Source organism: Rattus norvegicus, chromosome X, assembly GCF_021556685.1.
Source record: "Rattus norvegicus strain SHRSP/BbbUtx chromosome X, alternate assembly SHRSP_T2T, whole genome shotgun sequence".
Lineage (NCBI taxonomy): Eukaryota > Metazoa > Chordata > Mammalia > Rodentia > Muridae > Rattus > Rattus norvegicus.
Window position 1 is genome coordinate 20418307 of NC_141554.1, and position 11558 is coordinate 20429864.

At 43.2% G+C, this 11558-nt stretch overlaps 1 pseudogene; it reads right to left on the bottom strand.

The window, feature by feature from the left end:
- Positions 1-4567: 4567 nt before the first annotated feature.
- On the bottom strand, positions 4568-5707 carry Wbp1l-ps1 (WW domain binding protein 1-like, pseudogene 1; annotated as a pseudogene).
- Positions 5708-11558: the final 5851 nt, after the last annotated feature.

The window sequence follows — 11558 nt, forward strand, 5'->3', positions numbered from 1 at the left end:
ATCTGGGAAGAGATCGGGAGAAGAGTTGGGGGGTATTAAAATACATTATGCACACGTATGGAATTTTTTTTAAATGATAAATTATTATATTTAAGGTTTTTTCTGCTGACCACTATGAAAGTTTATGTCTGGGCTACATTGTTTTGTTTTGTTTTATCTCGATTTGCTTTTTATTTTCTTTAAAAGGGCAGAATCACAATATGCTACTCACAGTATCTTAAAACTTTGATACCCAGCAGTCCTCCTGCCTTTACATTCTGAGTAGCTGGTATTCCATTTAGGAGCACAGGTCTCTCTTTGTATTGGTTTATTTAAAGTGAGCGTTCTTTTATGTAGCCTTGGGGAGTGTGCAATTCCCTGTGTAGATCAGGCTGGTCTCAAACTAGGACTCATTGTCTTGCATCTGTCTCTTCTCTGCTGTGCATTACAATCAAGCACTACCCTATGTGGCCCCTGTTGGATCTTTACCACAACCACCGGGTGTCAGTGCCTTAAATATGAGTATAACAGGAGTCAGGCTGTGTCTCATCCTAGTTGTGGTCTCATGTGTTGCTTTGGCCATGCTACGTGCTTTCGCATTTCAGTGTGAACTTTACAATCGGCGTCTCGGTTCCACCAAAAGTCTTGCCAGTTTTCTCATTGATACATGATATGCCACATCCCTGAGAGCTGGTCCTTACAAACGTTGCATTGTAACAGTCTTTAGTGTACTAGCCTCAGAGCAATGGATCGCTCTATTTCTTTAAATCTCACTGGTTTCTCTCAACCTTCCTGTTACTTTAATTGTATGTGTCCTTTTCTTCCTCACCTAAATGTGTCTTTGTGTATACCATCAGATACTAATATTTAACTGTTAATTTCCAGAATGTCAGAATACATTGGCTTTTCTGTACGAATCATGTGTCTTGCATCAATGCTAGGATCATTGTGCTGAGTTCTTAAATTTTTATTATTTCTTAATGATTTGTATAATCTTTTTTATGATATTCAATCCTTCCCCCAACTAATCACAGACACAAACCCTTGTCAAATCATCCAACTTTGTGTCCTGCCTTTGTTTGTTTGTTCGTTTGTTTGTTTCTTTAAGACAGAATGTCTCCGAGTAGCCCTGGCTGTCTCCGAACTCTATCTGAAGACCACACTGGCATCGAACTCACAGAGATCTTTGTGCCTCTGCCTCGAAAGTGCTGGGATTAGAGACATGCACCACCATCACCTACATTTGTGTCTTTAAAAAAAAAGCTCATCAAAACCAGTTTGTTCTGCTCAAATATTCTTTTTGGATGTGTGACCACCCGCTTGAGTGAGTTTGACTTACCAGGGGATACATTCTCAAAGAAAATGGACTCCCCTTCTCCCAGCCGCCTATTGCTCCTGAACTGCCAGCAGGACTTCATGCTCAACCATCCTCTCTCCATGTTGGGATTTGGTTTGACTTGGGCATATAGAAGTCTTGTGTATGTCTTAACAACCTCTGTGAAACTGAATGCTTTCTCTTAGTATATTTTATTTCGTCGTGTTTGGTGGTTATCTCTTAGAAACCTGTTCTTTTCTAGTGAGAGATGGAAAGAATAGATCTGGGAGGTAGGGAAGGGGGAGAAGGCAAAACCACTTGGGGAGTGGCTTTAAGAATGATTTTATTAAGGCTTCTCACAGTGGTTAGAGCCACTTTGTCTTCAGAACAATCACGGCACAGGATATGCATCACCCAGACTGCCCCGGGGAGTCTGAGCAGCTGAGTCTTAGTGCTTAAAATACACGTGTTCACAGTAACTGCTGGGCAGGAATATGCCTCACACAGGGATATGTTAGAAGCTGCAAATCTTCTAACCATAGCGCCAACCCCTCTGCCAACCCCTCCTCCCATTTACCTGGAAACCCAACTCAGCCAAGTCTCCCTGGCCCCAATTCACTAGTTCCTGTGCTCTCTCTGAGCATCGGAGTGCCTTGGTCATCACGGTGAGTGCTTCAGTAAACCTGGTCAGCACTCAGGACAGCTCCCCACTCTGCCAGGGGAAAGAAAGGTGAGATTGGTCTCAGTTCATCATCAGATAACGGAAGAGGGGTTCCTTTTGGGAAAAACTTGCTCTCCTCTGAGACACTTCATGGAGGTGTCTGAGGCTTTAACAGGAAGGTAGTGGGGAAGGTCCATGACAGTGAAGCTCAGGTCCCTCTGGCCGCACACCAACCCTCTAGACCTTGGCAGAGGGACTATGAATTTGTGGCTCTGAGGTATCTGCCAGAGACTCAAGGCGAACCTAGAAAGGTGCATGTCTGGGTCACAACCAGTCCAAGCTTGTCACTCAAGACTCAATCAAGCTTCTGTTTGAAAGCAGCAGAGGGAGGGAGGCTGCTTCCAGATGTTTCCACGTAGAGGGAACAGAATGCAGGCTCTGAGTCTCTATGGAGCAATGTGCAAATCGAAATGGTTAGCTGAGTAAGAAGCCTCTCCCTGGAGAGCAGTGTGGCTGGCAAACACAGGTGCTGCCATCCACAAGGCTGCTGAATACACCCAAGTACAGTTAGACAATTGATGACAGTAAATGCATAAAACAAATTGCCTTGAGAAAGCCGCATATGCTCCAGACCTGTGGCTAATGTGAGCAGAATGGCCATTCAAGTATCTTCACAAGAACACAGGGCTCAAGGCCAGATACAAAACACAACACACACACACACACACACACACACACACACACACACACTATCCAACGTCACTATGTAGAATCCACTTGTTTGACAAGTATTTTGGTTTGTAATATCCAAATGCAGATAGGCATTTACCTCACAGCCTTGAATCTGTTCATGTGTGTTTATGTGTGGACTTTTTTTTTCTTCCTTTTTCTTTTCTCACCATAATGGCATTACTGAGGAACCATTCAAGAGCAGAGGAAGAACCAAACTCTTTGTAACTGGACTTAGCAAGGGATGTTCATCTCAGCTACTTCTGTGCTCCTTTTTTCTGTCAGTGCACAACTGGGTCTCTAGAGGCAGACAACAGTAACCAGACCCCAGGGTCCTGCTGGGGATCACTGTCACCTCCTGCAAGAGACTCTTTACACAGGCTGTAGTGGAAAGTGAGCCTCTGTGGTACTTTGCATATGCTTGACCCAGGGAGTGGCACTATTAAGAGGTGTGGTTTTGTTGGCATAGGTGTGGCCTTGTTGGATGAAGTGTATTCCTGGGAGGGTGAGCTTTGAGACCTTCCTCCTAGCTGCCTGGAAGTCAATCTTTTCCTGGTTGCCTTCAGATAAAGATGTAGAACTCTCAGCATCTCCTGAACCATACCTGCTTGGATGCTGCCATGCTCCCACCTTGATAGTAGTGGACTGACCCTCTAAACCTGTAAGCCAGCCCCAATTAAATGTTGTCCCTTATAAGAGTTGCCTTGGTCATGGTGTCTCTTCACAGCAAATGGAAACCCTAACTAAACCTCCAAGAAGCAAGGGGACCACCATCAGAACCACAGATAACCTAGGTATTCATTCTAAATGGTAAGTTTACAACAAATACACAAACAACAGATCTCAAGAGAAAATACTGTGTGAGAGCCAGGCTATGAGGCTGCCTTGCCCAGGACATACAACTTCCTCAGTCCATCTGCTTACAGAGGACGGGGAGACAGAGACTGCAGACTCTGTTCAAGATGGGCAAGGACCATGACCACCTGTGGGCATAGACAAAGGGCAAAGGTTGGGGAGGCTATGTCTCTGCTAGTCACCAGACTTAGGCCTCCACTCATAGAAGGCCTGGGGCTACCACCACCAAGCCTGTTCACCCTCTCTCCTCCTGGCCCAACAGTAGCCAGACTCTTAGAAACCTTGGAGGAGAGATGCAGAATTCCCTTGTCCAGAAGAGAATTCCCGCTGCCTACTAATACAGTCCTTGTTCCCAGCAAACCTTACTTGTTGTTTTTAAAGGAAAACACAGCGGCGAGCACAGTATAATCTTCTATTTCTAAACTACAAGGCAGAAGGCTGCTGAAGCCTGCTGAGAAGGGCCCCCTCTACAATGCACAGATGTGTACTTTCCACCTGAGCCTTGTCAGATCAACCTGTCCATCTGTTCTCACCCTCCCACAGGATTAGACCAGTGCCAGCTCTACAGATACTGGCAGCCACAGTTGACAATCCCCGGGCCCCTGAGGGGTTCCTTCTTCACTCAGGGCCAAGATAAACTGTCACTGCCAGACTGAGACACAGTGGAGTTCTTTGACAAATTAACTCCAACACTGAGAAGCAGCTCAGAGCACAGTCCCAGTCCCCAGCATGGGGGTGTGGGGGGGAGCTTTCTAAACACTTGTTTCTCGGCCAAGCAGGTAGGTGAGATACAGCTCTGAAAATGACAGGGGTGCAAAATGAGTCACAAAACCAGCTTTTCAGTCATCTACGCTGTGCTTTTGTTGAGAACAGGAGGTATCCATGCCCCAAATCTGTCGTGGAGATGTGGAGAAAGGGACACAGGAGGGGGAAATTTAAAAGGACAAAGTGGCTGTGCCATTTCCAAAAGTCAATTAATTCTTCTCTTGTGGGTGTCCCTGACCCTGGGTGTTGTCAAGCTCTTGGATTCAGCGAGGGGAGCAGCTGCACTGTGAGTTTAGTGAATCCTGTTCATTAATGATGTTTTGCAGCAGGCACACAGGCAGCTGTGACAAGTGGGGTTGCCCTTGATCTCAAGCCTGCTCTTTGGAGAAGCAGACAGAGCCCTTTGTCTTCATTAAAGGAGGCCTATGTGACAACTGTCACGGAAGTCCAGGGGCCCATCCAAAGCATCAAGTCACCTGTGAAGAAGCAATGTCTGCTGGGTGTCTTGTCTTTGCTGTCAGGGGCATACACAACCATGCTCAGAGCTTGAATCTCTCAGTAACCCCTCCTTATGCTCCAAATCCCTACCCAGGAAGACGCCCCTGGGTCCAGCTCCCTACTGCTGGCCACTGAGTCAGTAGACTCTCTTCCGGGGACTTTAACAGCTGCCCAGTCAGTAGACTCTTCAGAGGGCTGAAGGTCAGGAACACTGAGGTGTGGGGGGACTTTTCCTGCTTCTGCTTGGTCCAGACAAAGGACTTGTGCTCCTTGAGGGCCATGGGACAGATCAGCACCCGTGGGGTGGGGGTCTGCCACCTGCAGGGCCACCCTGAGGAGGCAGCAGCTGCTGTTGTGACTGGAAGACGCTGTACAGTGGAGGAGTTGTAGGTTCATCACATCCTCGTAAGGGGGTAATAAATAGTTTGGCAAAAACCTGAACTAAAATGGCAGGGATGAGTAATTACAGGCTTCCTGGTAGGCCATCAGTTTGATTTCATGCTGTTCCTGCTGGGCCTGAAGGCAGTGCCTGGGCTAAGCGGTGGTAACAGACACAGCAGTAGCTCGGGAAAATGATGATGGTCAACATCAGCCAGAATCCAATACTGTCCCCGAGGGAGTGAGAAAACGCTGGATGCTCCGTGCTCTCCTCTGCTTGTGGAACAGAGGCAGTAACTAGGTCCCCAGGATGCTAAGAGCCCCCTGGGCAAGGACTTACACCAGAATTCATGGCTGCAGCACTGAGACTGTCCACTGTAGTGTTCTGTGTAGAGGTTGTAGCTTTGGTCACTGGTACCCACACAGGCTTCCTTATCCTGGGGGTGCTCAGCTCTGACTGACAGAGGGCTAGTTAGTGCCTGGAGGAGCAGGAGTACCGTGACACCCAAGAGCCTCCTGCTCTCCATCCCCCTCCTGCTCCTGCTCCTGCTCCTGCTCCTGCTCCTGCTCCGGCTCCTCCACCATGGCACCACCACCCCTCCTCCTTCTCTTCTTCCCTCTGCTTCCTGTTTCCCTCAAGAATCTATTTTCAACAAAAGGAGGGGAAACAGTGAGTTCGTATATGCCACGCTGTGTCCAGAAGACACTGGTGTCTTGTACTTATGCACGGCCTTTGCTTCCTCCATTCTTTCTGACTTGTCTTCCATGAGCCTTGGGAAGAATCCGAGCAGTATGTCTGTTCTATTCAAAGGCTCAGAATTCTATAGTATCGTACTGTCTAATCTTGACCAGTTGTGAGTCTTTGTGTTAACAATCAGACATTCCAAATGAGGGTTTATCAATGCAGCAGTAACTCATTAGGAATTGATGTCATACTATGTCCACTGAGCCGAACAACAGTAAGAGGTTGTCCATTAGAGGTTAGAAGCTACCTAGCCATAGGGTTTTGGCCTAAAAATGGTGACAAATTAGGGTTTTATCTTGTAGTTTTGAACTTAAATGCAATCAGAAAGTGGTTGTGTTTCCTCGCTCAGAATGAGTCTTTCTAGCCTCATTCATTTCCCTGTGAATTTCTTAATTTTGTTTTGCTTAATTAGTATTCTGTTTGTGTAAATATAGCATGTTTTCATTATCTCTTCCTTAGTTGGTAACATCTAGGTTGTTTTTATTTCCAGGTTATTGTGAATAGAGCAGCAGTGAATATAAATGAGCAGGTGCTAATTAGGTATGGAGTTCTTCAGGTGTATGTCCAATAATGGCATACCTGGACCTTGTTATACACGTATCCTGGGTCATCTGTACTTCAGCCCTACACAAAGAACTACAGGAACTTAAGAATGCTGAAAGTTAAAAAAAATAGTCTTTCCCAGGGAAGAACCCACCAACTAGTTATCTAATACCAAATGGTCAGTCTTTAGAACATATACATCCAAGTAGCATTATATGTATTTAATGTGCGTGTGTGTGTGTGTGTGTGTGTGTAACATTTACTAAAGAAAAGGAGGCCACTAAAATCAGGAATAAGACAAGGATGTTCACTCTCTGCCCTCCCATTCAACGTAATATTTGAAGTATTTATTAGAGCAACAAGATAAATGAAATTTGATGCTATCTTGACAATTTCTGTGAACAACCATATTAGAAGTTCATTGAAGACGATGTCTAATCTGTAGAATGCTTTTGTTAGAATAACCATTTACTAATCCTACAGCTCCATGAGCATGGGAGGTCTTTCTATCCTCTGATATCTTCTACAGCGTCTCAAAGACTTGAAGGTTTTTCCATACAAATCTTTCACTTGCTTGATTAGAGTTATCCCAAGATACTTTCTCTGAGACTATCGTGAATAGTATTATTCCGTGACAGCTTTCTTGGGTGTTTGTCATGTGTACATAGGAAAGCTACTCAGCTTTATGTGTTAGTTTTGTATCCTGTTACTTTGCTGAGTGTGTTTTTCAGCTATAGGAGTTTTCTGCTGGGCTTTTTATGTATAGAATCATCTTCTGGAAATACAGACATTTTGACTTCTTCTCTTATTCGTATCCCCTTTATTACCATCACTTGTCTTATTGCTGTAGTCAATACTTAAAGTATTATGTTGAACAGAGAAATGAGAGTGAACATCCTCATCTTGTTCCTGACTTTAGTGGCCTCTTTTCTTTTCTTTCTTTAATGGATTTACACATATGTGTGTATGTATCCATATATGTACACACTCATATACACACATGTTCCTAAACACACAAATATGACCTGCTCAGTCTGTATAATATTACTTGCATATAGATTTTCAGAGCTGACCACTAGGTGTGTTCTTCCCTGAGGAAGAGTACTTCTCTCACTCGCAGCATTCCTCAGCTGCCTGTAATTCTTTATGCAGGACTGACATTTCCTGAGCTTTCCTCCTTCCTCATTAGCACATCTATTGGTGTCATCTTTGTCTAGTTCATGTTTAGACAACCATGCTGGTGGAGCTTCTAACATTCCTAAGAGACACAGTGTCACAGCGAACCCTGTTCCTTAGCCTCTTACAATACACACACACACACACACAAACACACACACACACACACACACACACACACACACTTCTATAATGATCTCAGAGCCTATCAGTTGGGACTGAGCTCCAATATCCACGACCTCACAAGCCCTGGATTGTTGGCCAGGTTTTCAATACCAGGCATGATTTCCTCTTGTTGAGCAGGTCTACATCCAATTAGAGCACTTTTGGCTACCATCAAGGTATGTATGCCACTATTGAACCCTTATAATTATTGTTGTAGTTCATAGGCACCATAGCTGGGTAGGACGGTTGGTTGCTTCCCCCTGGAAGTTTGCATGGTACATTCTTGTACCATGAAAGCTAGTCCTCAGGTAGGAGGCATTCAGCTCAGTTCTAGCTCAGAGGCTCCTGGGCCCTGCCTGTGAAGTACATGCTATCGTCAGTATGTAGAGGACTTATCTTCTAGCTCTGGTGTGGGAGCAGAGAGTGAAGGAACCTGGGCCAATAGCTCGTAATGCTTAGGGAATCTACTGGACAACTCTGACCAATAACTAAAGAGGGCTTCTCATGCCTGGCTGTTGGGGGTTTTGGTAGACAATCTTTGGCTCTTAGAGGGAGCATTTTCAGCCCAAAAGGGATATTTTACTTTAAATTGTATATGTATCTTTATATACCAATGTAAGTATATTATAGGTAAATAGCTAACGGTGTGGTTCCTTATGACTTTTTAGACATCTTTATTGTTATTTAACCCTGTTCCCTCTGTCTTCTGTATTTTCTCCCCCATCTTTCTAGTTAGCCTCCCATTCTTCCCATTTTTCCCCTTCAGACCATTTGTACCCAAACATTCTCTATTGCTCTCATCCCTCTCTGTTGCTCTCCCTGCCTCTGAAATCATCACTCTTTTTACCTTCCTGGTTTTTGTTGTTACTTCAGGATACGTGCTTGCAACAAAAATGTGAAGCTAAGAGCCTCAGATGAGGAATACCATGTGATACTGTCTTTTGGGAACTGGTTACCTCACTCAGTGTGAACTTTTCCAGTTCTCCCTATTTATCTGCAAAGTTCATAGTTTCAGTTTTCTTTACAGCAGAGTAGTATTGCATATATGGATGTAATTTCATAATATATTTCATAATTATGAATAATATATGCATAATATATATACCCAAATCTTGTGATCCACTTGTTACCCGTAGGACATTTACTTGGTTTCCATTTCTCAGCTATCATAGAGTAGCAATGAGCATGCCTGAGCAAATACTTACAGAGTAGGATGTCAAGTCCTTGGGATATACCTTGAACTGGTACAGTTGTGCCATATAATAGGTTTATTTTTAGCCTTTTGAGGCCTTTCCACACTTATTTCCAAACTAGCTGAACTAGTTTGCAATTCCACCAGTGAATGGGGGTCTCCTTTTCCCCAGCATCACTTCCTTTTATTTATTTTTTTTTTTTGCCATTTTCATGATCTTTGCCTTTCTGTCTCAAAGCTCTTTGGATTCGCATTGCCCTAATGATATTTCTTAGCAATTTTTTCTTTTAAAACAATTTCTTTTCAGATTACAGGCCAACTTCTTGAATACATCTTTTTTTTTTTTTGGCTCCTTGGGTTTTTGAGTTCTTTACATATTCTGGATAGTAAAGCCTCTGTTCAATGTATAACTGGCAACAATTCTCTCCCATTCTGTAGACTTCCTGATCACTCAACTGGTTATTTCTTTATCTAAACAGAAACTTTTTGTCTTCATGAAGTCCCATTTGTCAATCGCTGGCCTTATTTCTTGGGCAAGTGAAGTCCTTACTTAGGAAGGTTTTGTCCCTCCACCTATATCATAATAGGGTACCCCCTTTGTGTCCTTCTAGCAGTCTCAACATTTCAGGTTTCACATTTAGGTCTTTAACCCATTAGAGTTAGTTTCTGTGCAATGTGACAATACGGGTCTAATTTCATTCTTCAGCATGTGAACATCCGGTTTTCCCAGCACCATTTGTTGAAAATGGTGGGGTTTTTTTCAGCTTATGTTTTTGGCACTTTTGTCACATATTAAATGGCTGAAGTTAGGGATGCTTATGTTTGAGCCTTTGATTTTGTTCCATTGGTGTTCACATCTGGTTTTGTGCCGACTCCCTGTTGTTTTCTATCCCTGGCTCTGTAACTTATCTTGAGAACGAGAGTGCCAATCCCTGCAGCATTATCCCTTTTGCTCAGGGTTGTTTGACTACCTAGATCTTCTGTAGTTTGTAAGAATTTTAGGATAACTTTTTTCTGTTTCTGTGGAGAGTGAGATGGAGATTTGGAGAGACACTGTATCGAAACTCTAAACAGCTTTTGGTAACATCATCACTTTCACAATATTAACCCTCCCAATCCATGTGCAATGCAATGGGATGTCCTTCCATTTTCTAGTATCTTTCTCTTTTTTCGCAGGTTCAAAGTTTTCATTGCAAATTTATTTCAATCTCCTTGGTTAGATTTACTTCTAGATATTTTCTTTTCTTTGAGGCTATTGTGAATGAGAGTGTGTCTGTGACCTCTTTCTACATGTTTGTTGGTAATGTATAGAAAAGCTATTGACTTGTGCAAGTTCATTCTGTATCCTGGCAAATTAATGAATTTGTTCATGGTTTCTGGAAGTTTCCTGGTAGAATTTTTGAATCTCTTATATATAATACCGTGTCATCTGCACATAGGGACAGTCTGACTTCTCTTCCTAGTCTTTTTGTTTCCTTCTCTTGCCTGATTCTTCCAGTTAGTGCTCTGACCACAGTACTGAAAAGGAGTGGACACCCCCCTCTTACACAGGATGTCAATACGGTTGCTTCAAGTTTTTCCTCTGCAGGAGGATGTTGGCTATAGTTTCTCATATTTAGCTCTTACTGTGTTGAGGTATGTTTCCTCTAGTTCTATTTTATCCAGGGCTTTTATCAAGAGAGCATATTGGATTTTTGTCAAAGGCTTTTCTGCCGTATATTGAGATGATCATGTGATTTTTTTTTTTTTTGCTTTATCTCCACTTACATGATTTATTGCATTTGTGACTTGAATTTCAGGGATAAAGCCAATGTTAACATAGTGGGTAATCATTTTTATGTATGTGTGTATTCTGCTTGCAAATATTTTATTAGGCATTTAGAATGTGTAGTCATCAGCCTGTAGTTTTCATTTTAAGTTGTATCTTTACATGGTTTAGTTTTAGACTGATACTGGCTCCACAGAAGGTGTTTTGGAAGCATATTCTCTCTCTTTCTCTCTCTCTCTCTCTCTCTCTCTCTCTCTCTCTCTCTCTCCCTCCCTCCCTCCCTCCTCCTCCTCCTCCTCCTTCCCTCCCTCCCTCCCTCCCTCTGTCTCTGTCTCTGTCTCTCTCTGTCTCTCTCTCTTTCTCTCTCTCTGTGTATGTGTGTGTGTATGCGTGAGTGCATGTGTGTGTGTGTGTGTGTGTGTGTGTAGTGTCTGTTATTTATTTACTTCTTTATGTGTTTATTTGTTTGAAAAGCTTAAGATGGAGTGCCTGGAGATCTCCTTTGAAGACCCGGGACTCCACCTGGGCTTGGGCATTTTTAAACCTGGAAGCCTTTTCATTACTGCTTCAATCTCACTTGTTAGGGTCTGTTTCCATTGTTTTCTTCTTACTTTAATTTGGGTAATTTAGCGGAACCTAGAATTCATCCATTTCTTTTAGGCTTTTCAACTTAATGACTGTTTTTTAAAGTATACCTATTTATAATATTCTGAATTTCTTTATTAGTGTTCATCATAATTTTCTCCCTGCTCAATCCTGATTCAGTTAATTTGGGTCCTGTCTTTCTTT